This window comes from Halichoerus grypus, chromosome 14 (assembly GCF_964656455.1).
Source record: "Halichoerus grypus chromosome 14, mHalGry1.hap1.1, whole genome shotgun sequence".
Taxonomy (NCBI): Eukaryota; Metazoa; Chordata; class Mammalia; order Carnivora; family Phocidae; genus Halichoerus; species Halichoerus grypus.
In genome coordinates, this window is record NC_135725.1 from 83,447,522 (window position 1) to 83,462,706 (window position 15,185).

The window sequence follows — 15,185 nt, forward strand, 5'->3', positions numbered from 1 at the left end:
CCCAAAGCGCGAGCATGGCTGCTTGGGCCCTGGTGTAGCTCTGGGGGGATACCACGATGACCAGTCAGGGGCCCTGCCCTCCAGGAACTTGCCATCTAGGGAGAACGCAGAACCGTGCCAGCCAGTGGGAGAAGGGCTGCAGCAGAGGGATGTGCAGGGACCCTGGGAGATAGAAGGATGACCCTGTCTGGGGCCAGGGAAGACTTCACAGAGGGAAAGGCTAGGGGAGAATCTAAATATTTAAAAACCTGCTTGTCACAGTAACTGGCCAATCAGAAGGGACACTGGTTGTAAATAATCTATAGGACCCATCCGTGTGATTATTAATGCCATGGGAAGGGGCGTTTGACTTGGATCCTGACAGATGAATAAGAGTTCTTCAGACAGGTGGGAGAAAGGGCACTCCAGGCAGATGGAACAGCATGTGCAAAGGCCTGATGACTAGAAAAAGCAGGGTATGCTTAGAACGGTATGGCTGGAGCACAGGATATGTATAGGGGAGAGGGTGGAAAAGAGAGGGTCTTAAATACCAAGCTAAGTTTGGGTGACATGGCCAGGACACCTCTGATGTGGCATTCCACACTGGTGACTCTGACATGTGGTCTGAATACTACTCCCACTCCGGGCCTATGACACCTCCTTGGGACAGTGGGATGGCTTGGGGTCTGGGTACCGGCTCCTTTCTCTGGGAGAGGGGCCAGCAAGGGCAGGCCGGGAGAAGAGCTCCTTCAAGAGCCTCTAGAGAGTCTGTTGGACATGGAAATTCAGACAGACACTTAGTTGTAGAGGTGGGACCAACACAGGGGGAGGTAGAAATATTGGTGACCCAGGCTTTCTCCCAGAGTAGCATCAAGCCTTCTTGTCTGCTCAGGAAAAACTCAGGGATGTTTGGGGATTAAGGGGCCTGGTTCTAGCCAAGCTCTGTTGCTTATGCGCTGTGCGATCTTGAGGAAGGCGCCAACCCTCTCTGGGCCTTAGGGTCTCTGTATGTAGCACGGGGGAGCTCGTTCATTCCTCTCTTGGAAATTAAGGGTGTGCCAAGCTGATCCTCTCCTGCCAGTCACTCTACCTGGTCTCGTGGGAAACATACGGGGTTTGGACGCAGGCAGAGCTGAGTTTGAGTCTCTGCTTTGGGATACACTGGGTGTTTGACTTTGAGCAGGTGTTAAGCTCTGGGCCTTCATTTTCTCATCGAGAGAATGTCGACTGATTGGTGAGGTCAATACTGTATGGAACAAACGAGAAGACTCTGGGGTGCAGGAGATAAGACAATAAAAGTTCTCCCTTCCTCGCCTTCCAAGGGTGTCCTGTGCTTGCAAGCCTGCTGGGCTGGCCACAGGGCCTTGGCTGAAGCTGGAGGTCAGCAGGGAGTGAGGAGGAAAGCCATATTATTTACTGGCCTTCCAGGGCCCTCTTGAGCATGCAAGGGGGCGCTGTTAGTAATACGCAACCGTAAGCCAAGGTCCCCCCCAGGAAAGCAGAATCCATGACCCCCCGGTGACTAGAGGCCACGCAGAAAGCAAGGAGAGACAGAGGTGAAGAGAGAGACCTCCACGGAGCTCTGAGAAGCAACCTCTGGAGAGGGGGCCTTCTATCGCCTCTGGCGCCGGCTTTAGGAAGTTTTCCTGCAGGACGGGCTGATGAGGTTTGTCTCCATCTCGGGGTGTTCCAGAAGGGCTTCGGTCAAGAGCTGCTTTGCCTTGCAGCAGTTTGGGAATTGGATTTGGGTCGGATAATCTTTTTTTAATCCCATGCATTTGCTTGCTGGTTGCTTGCTTCAATTTTTTTTCTTGGATGTGACTCCCTGCTGAGATGGGTCCTGGGCTGGGTTCTGCGGGTGAAGAGGCTTTCTTCCGCCTGGAAAGCAATAGTTGCTCAGTAAATATTCATTCCCTCTCGTGGTCACCAACAAGCACCTCTGACCAGGACTCTGTTCATGGTTGTCTGGAGCCCCCAGACTAACCAATTCCTTCATTCCCTGCAAGTGGTCTGAGCCCTCCCGGCGTTCCCCCATCCCCACACCAGAATTCTTAACCCAGAGCACAGGAACTCCTCAGAGAGCCCACAGGATTGGCTTCCTGTCCGCTTCCTTTCTCCTCCTCACCAGTGGGGGCTGGGCTGGGGCGCAGCTGGCCCGGTGGGGGGGCTCTCCCCAGACTGCTTCTCAGCACAGCCCCTCAACCGTCACACCCGGGTCTGCATTCCTCCATCCTTAATGCCTCCTCTGGGAACACAGGCTTTCAGAAACCTGAGAAGACCAGCCAGCCGGTGCAGGCCAGAGGGAGGTGGGCCCAGACTGGCGGGGGTGGGGAGTGGGGAGGGACTTGGCTCGGCCTTCGCTGGAAACAGAAACCTCAGGCCTTCCCCTCCACTTTCAGCTGCTCTGGGCTTCCAGGCCAGGGAGCAAAGAGCTCTGGCTGTTGCTAAAATCCACTTGGGGAGATGGGGGCTGGAGAAAAGGAGTCATGGTAGTTTGTAAAGATAGAGGACTTTTGCCACTTCTACTTGCTGCAAAGGTTTCCACACTGGGGACCCTTCGTTGCCCCTTTAGGCTTCCAGAACAACAGGGCAGACTACTAGCAGGACCAAAAACAACCAGAGAGGTGAAGCTATGAGCCCAGGATCACAAGGGCAGGAAGTGGAGGGGTTGGGGTTCAAATCCAAGTTGGTTCCACAACGCTTCACTGACTCCAAGTACACATGTCCCAGGTACAATGGGCAGTATGGCCTTCCTGCCACCTCTGTCCCTGGTTAACACAGGCCATTCTTTCCTTCAGGGATGCATTCATTCAGTCCATGTGAGCTCCCACCCCCACCCCCACTAAGAACCCACTTGGAATCTTAAAACTGTGATTCATTTAGGCCTGAAACGATCATTAGGTATTGATTTGTGCAATTCCTTCTCCTTATGGATGGGATAACGGAGACTCAGAAAAGGGCCATGACTTGCTCATGTCAGACCCAGACCTCCTTGGACACAGCCTGCTTCAGTGGAAAGAGTGTAGAAAGAGAAGAAAAGAAAAGAAAAAAAAAAAGAAAAGGAGGAAGGAAAAGAAAAAAAGAAAGAGAGAGAGAGGAAGGAAGGAAGGAAAGGAAGGAAGGAAGGAAGAAGGAAGGAGGGAGGGAGGAAGAGAGGGAGGGTCTGACCAGGCTTGAATCCTGATTCTGCCATCTATTTTCTGGGTGACCTTGGCCAGTGGATGTTACTTTTTTGGGGGACCTCACTCTTCTTGCCTATTAAATGGGGATCCTGACACCTTCATTGAGGGGTTGCTGGAAAGATGAAAGGAAGTCCTAGGTGTGGGTGCAATGGCATAGTTCCTAGCACACGGTAGGTTCTCAGCACAGACTGGCTGCCTGCCTTCTTCCCTAGCAGAGGAAAATTGAATCTTAAGGCACTGAGACCAGGGCCCCCCTTTATAGAACCTGGGGAGGGGGATAGATTGGGCCAGCGATGTGTTAGCCAGGTTTGCACTGGCTGGCGAGCGCTGATTCTTAAGAGTTGGTGGTTAAATATTTGGGAATTGCGAAGGCTCTTGTTGGTAGCTTTAAATCAGCCATGGTGGGAGTAGGTTACACCATGGAAATTGGCAAACACTACAAATCAGGGATTTTTTTTTTTTTTTAAATAAAAGCATATAGTGTGGGATTTGCCAGAAGTGGCAAGTGACTCATGATATCATTATGCTTATTGTATAGATGAGAGTCTGGGGCGAGCTGTGCCAGCTCAATGCATCTGCATATCTATTATAAATTGCAGCTTCACTATTTTTCCCCTAGCTGCATGACCTTGGGCAAGTCACTTCACCTCTCTGAGCCTTTTTTGGTCAGGCATAGAAACTGAGGTCAACAGTCAGCTGCATGGGTATCTGTGAAAGGGTATAACACCAGCACCCACTTCATGGGCTTGTTGGGATCCTGAAATGAAATGGCACATGTAAAATGTAAAGCGCTAGGTTTTGAGTCTGATCAACAATTGATAATATTATTTTCAGCCAGGTGATGACTTGGTCTCCTCACCTAATCATGAACTGGTGAAAAGATATCATCACCTCCAGTTGCTCACTGAGGAAACGGAGACCCTGGTTCATGGCCATACGGCTAGTAGGTGGGAAGCCAGGCTTTGAACCTTGGTCTGATTGGCTCCAAGGCTGGGTTTCTGCCAAGCCCCTGGGCCTCAGCCCAGCTCTGGGGGGCTGAGTGCGGGGGACAGGTGGTGTTATTTGGCCACTGGCTTTGGGCAGAAGGCGTGGGGTCAACATGGTTGCCTACCCCAGGGGTCTGCCAGAGCAACTCGACTCAGAGCACAAAGCCTGCAGTTTTGAGCCAAGCAGTGCCCACACATGCCTCTTTCTGCAGGGGTTTTGGAATCCCCAGACTCACTGCCTCTCCTCTGGCGTGGGTCTGCTACCCCTGCACCCTGCCTCAGGGAATAACCCCAAAACAGCAATGGCTACTCCAGAACCAGCTCCCTCAGAATATTATATAATGAGGGAAAATGGATTTTCTTTCCCAGTGATGGGTTGACCCCTTGCTGCTCCCATTCCTGGTACGGAGGGCTGGTTTGAGGCGGTGGGAGGGAGTAGCAGTGCCCAGACTCTGACAAGCATCTTCTCGAATAAACGTTATCAACCCTTTTCTGATTCCCTGCCCCTGCCTTCTTCCTCCTTGCTCCCATTCTCGTTTGCCAGTCTCCAGGCTCCATCTGTTTCCTCCTCCTCTCCTCGCCCCCAGGACAAGCCTGGCATGTCCTGATGCCTAGAAGAATTACACCTGTTCCCAGAAAACTGGGGGCAGGGCTGAGAAATGCAACAACCAAATACCCATCTCCTCCTTTGGAGCACGCCTTTCACGTCTTGATGGATGGATGGTGTCATCGGTCCTAAATCCAGAGGGCCCTTTACCTCCATCTGCTCTGAGAGCAGCCAGCGCTACCAGACAAGCAGGGGAGGCCTCAGGCCCAGAGGAGGCTCACCTTAGCCACATGCTCTAGGAGGTTCAGAAGGGCAATTGGGGCCTCTCCCTTGGCCCCCAAAGCCAAGTGGATGCCTGGATGCCTGGGGGAGAAATATGGCCAGCCCGGGACCCAGCTGACTGAGTTCCGAGCAGAGTGAGCTGGAACGCAGCTTGTGGAACCATCAGATGCTTCCTTAAATTTTGTTTTAGACAAACTGGTTAACCTCTGCGTGCATCCGTTTTCTCATCTGTAAACGTGCTCATCGGGGACATTGATGCCTACATCACAGAGTGCCTGACTCAGTCCCCAGCGGAGGTGATGATTGATTTCTTCACCTGGCCTGTAACTGTTCCATTTGACATGAATAACGGGGTGGCCTTATCATCGATTGTCTGATCTAAGTCACTCTGGAGAATCAAAGGGGGCACTGTTATTGATGATGCCGGGATGCTCGGTGCTCATCACGAGTCAGTGGCACTTGAACTTGTTCGTGGAAACAGCAGCAGGTAACGGAGGGTGGTGGAGGGAACTGCAGGGAGGTGCAGGGGTGTGGCCACATCACCGGGTACATCTCTGCCTCTGGCTGGGCTGACTTTGAACCAATTCCATCTGCAATTGAGAGTAGGACTGAAAATCCCCAATGGCACTTCCATGCCTTCATTTAAGATGGTTCGCTTACGCTGTGTCCACATTCTGGGGCCTCTTCTGGGTGAGGGGTCCGCCACGACAGGCCTGCAGCACACCCAGAGTTGGTGAGTGTCACTGACAAAGATGGAAGGAGGTAACTGTGTAACAGCCCCTATCACAGGTTCAGCAAAGCATAAAAAGCTTATAAGATGCTTCTCTCTGGGCAGGAAGAGCCATGATACCCTGCACCTAATGTATGATTCCTTTTTTTTTTTTTTTTTTTTTTTGACAGAGAGAGATAGTGAGAGAAGGAACACAAGCAAGGGGAGTGGGAGAGGGAGAAGCAGGCTTCCCGCAGCGCAGGGAGCCCGATGTGGGGCTCGATCCCAGGACCCTGGGATCATGACCTGAGCCAAAGGCAGACGCTTAACGACTGAGCCACCCAGGCGCCCCTAATGTACGATTCCTTACAGTGGCATCTTAGCCTCCCCAGACCTTCTGGCCAGGGAGCGTGGCGTTTCACTCTTCACAAAGCCTTTTCAGGAACATGACTTTGTGACTACCACAATCCTGCAGAGAGGCCGACTGCCCCCATTTTACAGATGAGCACACTGAGGCCCAGAAGGAAGAAGTAGATTGCCTGAACTTGCACTGCTGAGTTTTCAAGTCTCAAAAGAACCCAGGCCTGGCTTCCTTCCTACAGATACCTGGAGCTGGGAAAAAAGTGAGCCCCAAAGCCACACCTCACAAATGAATTTGGGGGCCACTAGAGAAATTGCTCTTCTTTGTACCTCCAGTATTTTCTGTTTCGCTTGTCTCTGAACCAGACTGTATGTCCCTGAGAGCCGGAGCCATGGCTGAAACTTCTATTATCTCCCACAGTGTTTAGACTGGTACACAAAGGAAATGCCAACTTAATGGGGATTAAATGCAAATATTTTAGGATACCATACAGTCATAAAAAAGCAACTAGCTCTTAATGAAGTGATGGTGTCATCGGCCCTAAATCCAGAGGACCCTTTACCTCCATCTGCTCTGAGAGCAGCCAGCGCTACCAGACAAGCAGGGGAGGCCTCAGGCCCAGAGGAGGCTCACCTTAGCCACATGCTCTAGGAGGTTCAGAAGGGCAATTGGGGCCTCTCCCTTGGCCCCCAAAGCCAAGTGGATGCCTGGATGCCTGGGGGAGAAATATGGCCAGCCCGGGACCCAGCTGACTGACTTCACTCCAAGGAGTGAAGAAAATACAAGGTATAGAGCAGTGTGGCCCAATTACCATCATTTGTATAAAAAATGAGAAAACACACACACGTACATATATAACCACCCACACAAAACACACTGTCTGGGAACAGTGTGTTTGGCAATGCTGGTTCCAGGGGAATAAAGGGAAAAGAAGGGGAAAGGAAGGAGGTAGCTGGAGGGGAAAGGAAGAAAGGAAACTTTTCCCCACGTATCCTTCTGGCACCTTTTGAATTTTGAGCTGTGGGTATCAGCTCTTCAAAAAATAAATTAAATTAATGTTTTAAAACTTAAAATAGCTCAAAATGAGGTATGCTGTTTAAAAAAGTGAACCATATGATGGCATGGAGAGGAGGGAGGCTCCCTGAGTTCCTGGTCCTCGCCAAAATGGTTAGTTGCTTTCCCAGCATTCACTGGGCAATGGGAAACCCTAGAAGGTCAAAGTTGACAGGACTTTTGGAGATCCACCCCTCACTTTGCCAGCTGGGAAACTGGCCCAGAGTCACATAGAGAGAACACTGCAGAGCTGGGGCGGGAGGGCGGGAGTCCTGACACACAGCCCTGACTCCTTCCCCAGCCAGCTGGGTTTGCTGCTCTTGGAAAGCTCCATAAACTCTTGCTTGGATACACAGCCATCAGGATGTGGAGAAGGCCTCTCAGACAAGAGGCCCCCATTTTGTATTGAATATAATATAAAAACTGAAACCCCCAATACAGTGACCTTTGCACACATCCAGGGTGACCCTAGAGTTGATCACCCGAGCGAAGATACTTTTGGACTGAAAAGGGATGCTGTTAATAACAGTCTTGCCCAGACAATAAGCAGAAATGAGACTTCCTGGGAAAACAGAGAGTGTCCCCCCACAAAAAGTCCCCATCATCGGGAAGCTGGCAAGAAGACCTTTTGTCCAAAGGGCCTGGTCTGATTCTAGTCTTTCATGCCTCCTCTTGTCCCCCACTGCTCCCTCCCCAAATACTGACGACAATGGCAAACCCGGCTTCATGTCCTAGCTGTGTTCAAACCATTTTCCTACTCTGAGCCTCAGCTTCTTCATCTGTAAAACAGAAAGCATGACCCCCATTTCAAGGGACGCTGGGAGAATGAAATGCCTCATGCAGAGCTGGGTGCGGAGAAGGTGCCAGAAATTGTAGCTCCTCTTACCCTAATGCAGAGAAATAATGAAACAACACAGGCTTAATCCTGAAACTCTTGGGGGTGAACAGAGAGAGCCTTTCTCCCAGACTAGATTCACAAATGCCGCTGTGGGAGGAAGTGTCAGGCGGCGTGCTCAGGGAGATGTTGATTATAATTCTGGGAGTCATTTTGCGAAGCACCTCTTCACAGTGACTCATCTGGGGACTCGCTGAAAAATCCTTTGAGTTAAAAACAAAAGTTGAATGGGGCTCAGGTTGCACCCTTTCCCTCCTACCCCGTACCCTGGCCAGGGTAGTGGGGGTAGTGCAGGGAATTTGGAGGGTCTCGGCTGAATTCGACCTGATTTTTTCCCCCAGCGTATCACCTGGGGCTGGGACCCAGGCTAGAGGGAAGGACGTGGGCGAGGAGGAGAAAGGCCAGGAAAACGGTGAATGCTCCACCCTGCCAGCTCCTGAATTATAGTCTAAGAGGGCAGGAGGAGGGGGTGCATGAGCCTTCTTTATCCCCCTAACACGCAGCATTCGTGTCTGCTCACCTGTAGTCAGACCCATCTCTGTTGATTGCAGAGATGTGTACTGTGTGACCTGGGGCACTTTGCTTGACCTCTCTGAGCCTCAGTTTCCCAACTGGAAAATGAGGATATTAGGAGTACCTGTTAAAAAGGGGGCTCCATGAGGCTGGGGTAGGGCTTTGCAAACTGCAGTGGTCCCAGTGCTTCTCTTCCTGGTGGTCTCCTCGCACTACTCTCACAGCTTCCTTCAAAGGGGACTTTCAGGTTCTTGCTCCGTAGCTTACCAGGACTGTTCTTGGAACCGGGGGCCTGTCCTACATACAGAAGACCTCTCATCACTTCCCCTCTGCTCAAATGTCACCTCATCAGAGAGGCCTTCCTCCAGCCCCCTCTATGAAAAAGCACCCCTGGGCTCTCCTATTCCTTCCCTGTTTTATTTTCTCCACCAAACTTATTAATCTCAACCATGTCAGATATTTGCAATTGCTTCCCCACACGCCCCACCCCCAGATTGAAGCCCCAAGGGAGTCAGGGCTATATCTGGTTCACAACCATATCCCAGTGCCTAGAATAGTGCGTGACCCACATAAGGTGCTCAGAGATGTGTGTCGGGTGATTGAATGAAGAAACTAATGTTTGCTGCATTGATATGGTCAAGATCACCGATCTGCTGGTAACACTGCAACACACTGTCTCAGAACTTCTATTTATTTTTATGACTTTTTGCAATGCTTATTTCTTATAGTTACCTCTTCAATCTATCTGATATTTATTGCGATGCATAGCATGTGAATTGGGATTGTGAGTAGGTCCCCAACTGAACCGCTAACCAACGTGCCGAATGACCCATTCTGTCCCTGTTGGTTTGTGGAAGGGCTGGGACTGGGCTGGGTCCTCTGGCCCAGCTGCTTCCCCACCTGTCCCCTCTTATAGTAGCAGCCCAGAGCTATGCTGTTCATGAGGTAGGACTGCCTAGATTAGGCACATGGGCACTGGAATTAGACAGTCTGTGGTCCAGCTACCTACTCAACCACTTACCAACTGGGTGACTTTGAGCAGGAGAATTTGTTTCCCTCAGCTTCTGTGCTAAGCCTCATTTGTCCCATCTGTAAAATGGGCATGAATGTAGCATGATGCCTCCTGCAGAGAATGGCTGTGCAGTTGTGAGCCTGGCACAGGGTGGGTATTCAACTGGTGTCATTATTTTATCGATCACAGCCAGGCGGAGTGCTGGGGTAACCTCTCTGTGCCCGGCGCAGTGCTGTGACCAAGCTGGACAGCCGGCAGGCGGTCAGTGTCAGTCCCTGGTTCCAGTCTTCCTGGGGGAACACAGCACAGTTTTGCCTGTGGAGCAGAAGCAGCCAGTGTGGAAACAGGAACTGTATGAGCCAGGCGCGTCCCTTCTTGGGGGAGGGGGGGTGCGGGTTCCCTTAGGAAGTGAGGCAGGGAACTGAGCTGCGCCTTTAGGGCCCCATGGAGACTCTGTTTCCTTAGAGGGGTATTAAGCATTCATTAATAGAGCCTTCCAGAAACCTCTGCACATTGACTCTTACTATCTTGGGGTCCACAGGAATAGGGGAGCTCCAGATGAGGAGACACTGGCACTTCGAGGGCAGGGAGCAGCATTCACCGTATGGAGACACCCTTGGAGCCTACTTCTGAATGTGTGCCCGCACGCAGTAGGCACACAGCAAGCGCTAGTTGACTGGCCAGTATGACCACGGCCGCGAAGGGAGCAATGTTAGTAGATGGGTCCCCAAGGATGCAGGGGAGGGGCCCACAAGTTCGCTGACTTCGGACCCTAATCCTAAGTGTCTAGAACCCGAGAAGGGGTGGAGGGGAGTCAGCTGGGTCTGAATCGCTATGAAAGTTTGGGCCTCAGTTTCCCCATCCTTGAAATGGGGGGGTGGGGCTCGGCTGGGCTGATCACTCGCGGTCCCAGGGGCTCCGGGGCGCGGAGGGGTCCGGCCGCCCTGCGGCAGCCGCGGGGCGCCCCCCGGGCCAGCGTGGCGGCAGCGCGCACGAGCGCAGGGGGCGGCGCGGCCCCGCGGTGGGGAGGGGCGGGAGCGCGCGCGGGCCCGCGCAGGCGGCGGCGGAACCGAGCGGACGGGCGTGCGGCCGCGGCGCCGCCGACTCGTGTGGGACGCGCCGCCGACTCGTGTGGGACCCTCCGCTCCGGCCGGCCGCCCGCCGGGCCGTGCGCCGCTCCTCCCGCCGGCAGCCGAGCCGCCCGCGCGCCGGTGAGTGGCCTGGGGCCGGGGCCCCGGCAGGACCGGGCCCGGGAAGGGGCGGGGGCCGGGCGGCGGGGCCGTCACCCAGAGCCGGGCCGAGGGGGTGCGCGTGCTCGGGCGCGCGGCCGCGACTCGGCGGGGGACAGCGGGCGGGGGCGTACGCGGGAGGTCGGGGCGCGAGTGAACCAGCGGGTCTCAGCGTGTCGGCGGCCGTGCGTCCGAGCGTGCGTGGGCGGCGTGTGTCTGTGTGTCCCCCGGGGTGTGCGCCCGAGTGTGTGCGTGCCGTGGCGGGCACGGTGCGTGTGCACGTCGGAGGGTCTGGGTTGCGTGGTTTGCGGTGCATGAGTGCGGGGGACCCGGGCATGGCTCCCTTGTAGCCATTTATTGTTTACTCTTTGCCAGGGAGTGTGCCAAGCGCTTCACATGGGATCCCATTTTTGTGAAGGAGTTGTGTGGGTTCAGGGAGTATGTGTGCGCACGTGGGTGAGTGTTCACAAGTGTTTTCTGTGTGCAGTTGTGAGCCTTCGAGGACAAAAGTGTACGAATACGAAAGAGTATTTTGTGTCCAGGAGTGTGTGAGCGTGTTTATTACGGAGGCTGAGGGTCCCCCCTTGCACCCATCAGGCATCTTGATGGCCCGGATGCCAGGGAGCCCATGGAGAGAAGCAGGCCGGGGGTGGGCACCCAGTCGGTGCTGGGCCTTGTGTGGTGACTGAGAGCAGAGGTCAGACCCGCAGAGCCAGGCTGGGCCTGGCAGAGGGGGAGGCCTCCGAGCCAGGCCTTGATGGGGCCCACTGGCAGGACCCTGCGTCAGGCTCCAGGATGCTCAGGCTGGGCTGGGGCTTTGGTGGGCCTGGCAGAGCTACTTGGCCTGGTACTAGAGGACTCGTGTTCAGTTCTTCCTAAATACCCCTCTGGGTCTCTTGGCTTTGTTCTCACCCCTCTCTGACCCTGGCAGATTATAACTTTACCCCCCCAGGCCTGGGTGGGGGGGTGGCTCGGTCCTGACCCCGGGAAGGCCAGGGGCCCCAGGACACTTGTCTGTGTATCTCAGGGTCTCTCTCTCTCTGCCCGCTCTGCTAAGTAGATGGAAATTCATCTGATATATTCATTTGTTAAGCCTGGGCTCCAAGCATGAGCCCCCAAGACAGTAACAAATTGATCACAGCAGGCTTGGGACACTGGTTTCCAAGGTCTGTCCTGCAGCTTTGATGGACGGTTTTTGGGGGGCTTTATAAACGTTGAAAATCTCTGCCGTCAAAAGTCTTAATTGCTTTAAGGCCAACTTTAGAAACACTGAGCTCCCTCGTTCCCCCTGAGTTTTCAAAACTCAGCTTGCCTTTCTGAGGGGAAAATGTCGTGCGCAGGCAAATCTTGGAGGCACATTTAAAAATCGTGGTGTTAATGGAAGAAGAATTTCATTGAAAAGGATGCAGAGCCGGCTGGAAGCGCCTGTTCCCAATGTAGCAGCTTACGGAGTGAACTTTGGACGTCTTCTTTTAGCAAATGAAACCTGGAAGAAACAAAAAAGATCCACATTCTTTTTCTTTTTTGTCCTAAAAAAATGAGAGAGAAAAAAACACCTTCTGGGTTTGCTGGAAACGCTGCCTCTCCTTCTCCCCTCAAGGCCAGGCCCTCCCTCCATCCCCCACCCCCAAATAAAATATGCCTGTGGGGAGCTGTAGATGAGTCACTCCCTGGCAGAGAGCCCCACGGGCAAACATTTGGGAAGGTTCTTGCCTAACTTCCCAGAAGAAAAGGCCCAGGATTTAAAATGGTCCCTGTGGTTTGTCAGCCTCTGCAGTCCCGTCTGCTTCGGAAATGACTAAAAAGTCGTTTCTGTCTTCAGAAAATAAAGTCTCAGACTGAAGCAGTGGCCCAGGTTGGTCTGGGCTTTGGGCCATTCAGATTGTTCAGGTTTCAAGAATCGAAGCTCCTGGCTTTGCCAGGTGGCATTTCCAGTGGCCCTGAGCAAGGAGGGAGCAGGGAAAGGGGACGGGAAGGCATGTTTAGGGAGCACCTACTGTGCAGAGAGACAGAGAGGTCCAGCCTGTGTCCTGGGACTGCTGAGAGGAGGTTGAGGCAGAATCCTGTCACCTGCTTGACTTCAAGCCTGTCCTCTGCATGGGGGCGTGACACTTGTCTTCTGAAGGTGCACAGACCGGGTGCTCCGTGCTTTCACACACATCTACTCCTTTAATCTTCCCCATGAGGCAGGGGGTTGTCATCTCCATTTTACAGATGACATAACTGAGGCTCAGAGAGATGAAATGCCAGGCATAGCTTTGTGAAAATAGCACCACAGCCAATGGCCACCGTTTATCGAGGGCATACCATGTGCCAGGCACGGTACCTAAAGCTTTAAGGGCCTTAATTCACTCAGTCCACTCAGCAACAGGCAGGCGGGAGCTCTCCTGATGCCCATTTTACAGGTGAGGAAACCGGGGACATGGAGAGATGAAACCATGTGCTGGGGATCACGGACTGCTGTGCGGTTGACCCTGGGGTTGAACTCAGGCTTGTCTGAGCGGAGCCCGCAGTCTTCCCGCTGGACCTGGAAAGTCGTGGTCACTGTATTCCGGGTCCTTGTGCGGCTGGGTTCCTCGCCAGGCTCCCGGTTTCCGGGAGAGGCCTTCTTGAAGGCGCTGCTCTCCTTCCTTGTCCACTCCTGTGGAGGACCCACGCCCAGGGCCAGGACTGTCCGACAGAAAGGGTTTGCAGTTCACATTTTTTTCTTTCCTCATGAAGTGCCAAAGATTGGTTTCAGAAAGGAAGTGTCAAAACAATTGTCAAAAAGAGAAGAATATCCCCTTCCTCTTCTCGGGTCAGACCAAGCAAGGGACTTAGAGGGGGGAGAGTGGAAGACCCTGGTGAGTCATCCAAGATGAAACGCGGGTTGGCATCTCCAGGCTCGTGTGGGGAGGAAGGCTGCTGGGGCTCTGCCCTCAGGAAGAGCCCAGTGGGTTCTGACCCCCGGTGATGGCGACTTACCTCCAGGGCCCTGACTCCCTGTTCTGAATGTCTGACAACAGGATCATTTCTACATAGGCTTCTTGTCCCTTGCCCTTTTAGCCCCATGCCTGTCTCTCTGACTCGTTCATGTCCATTCTTATCACGGGTTTCTACAACGCGGTTCTTGAAAGGAACGTAATGTGTGAGGACCTAGTGTGGGACCTGGGGTGCGGTTTGGGGGTGTGCGTTGCCCCTGCAAGGGTCCTTTGATGTTGGAAGGAAAAGGTATTTCTTCTCCCTTCCGAGTATGCTCTGCGAATTGATGAACATTTGCAAATTGCTTTGAGATGCGTTAATTTAAGGTGTGAAATAATAGATCTTGTGCGAAGGCTCAACCACATTTCTGGCATTGATGGATTTCTCTCCCGTCTGGCCTGTGATTTGGGGAGGTAAAAATAGTCCTTGTTTCTCCATTTTTATCTTTATTTATTTATTTATTTATTTATTTTTGCTGATGTCATTCTTCGGAAGCGGTGTGCACATAACCACGGACCATTCCTTGGCTATCACTTTGGATGGTTGCCAGAATGCTGGCGACCAGAACGTGCAGCTTTAGGGAGCAGGGGTGCTCCTGGAGTATGTGTGGGGAGGTCATCTGGGGTGCTCTCTCCCTGGGTGTCTGTGAAATTGCTTCAAAACGAGTGGGTGGTTGATGACCAGGATTGGTCAAAGATCCTCAGGGTTTTTTTTGGTATTTGGCCATCTTATATCTGACTCTTGCTTGGGTAGTGACAAGATGGCCTTTGGGGAAAATCTTTATTTTTTATTTTTATTTTTTTTAGCCATTTATTTATTTATTTATTTTAAGTGAGCCCATTGCCCACTGTGGGGCTTGAACTCATGACCCCGAGATCGAGAGTCAGATGCTCCACCAACTGAGCCAGCCAGGTGCCCCGAAAATGTTTTATTTTATAAAAAGAAAAAATCAGGTCAGTGAGTGGCTTCACCCATTCCTGTCTGAGCTGGGTGACATACTCACAGCCCCTTCCTTTGGCCCAAACTGAATTAAAGCAACGGCCTTCTCAGACTCCGCTTCCAGACAGGAGCGGACATTGGGGCAAATCAGTTGGTGGTGTAATTTCCTGTGACGTTCAATTTGGGAACTTGACCGTGGAGTGTGATCTAGCATTTTGACATCTGTCCTTCTAACAGACTTGCTTGTGTGGAAGCAGACCCACATACACAGCCTCTGCTGTGTTCTCTCCAATTCTGGATTTTTCCACAGACTACTGCTCGGATGGTCTGGTGGCAAAGGCCCGGTCTTCTGGCCAGGCCTCTTGGCATTCACCAGCGGGATCACCGCACCCCAAACCCAGCCGGCCGCTTTGGCTGGGCTCTGGGGGACAGATGAGTGAGGGGCCTGCAGAACTGAAAGGTGATGCAGCCGGGATCTGAATGCATTCAGTTCCAAGGGCCTTGATCCACATGGAGCCTTTCTTTCTTTCTCCTCGA

At 52.8% G+C, this 15,185-nt stretch overlaps 1 protein-coding gene across 1 annotated transcript in view; it reads left to right on the plus strand.

The window, feature by feature from the left end:
• The first annotated feature begins 10,578 nt into the window (after window positions 1–10,578).
• NEK6 (NIMA related kinase 6) overlaps window positions 10,579–15,185 on the plus strand; it is an 84,153-nt gene continuing 79,546 nt past the window's right edge. Inside the window, exon 1 of the mRNA XM_036107903.2 lies at window positions 10,579–10,730. The gene's annotated coding sequence lies outside the window, so the exon portion shown is untranslated. The remainder of the gene's footprint in view (window positions 10,731–15,185) is intronic.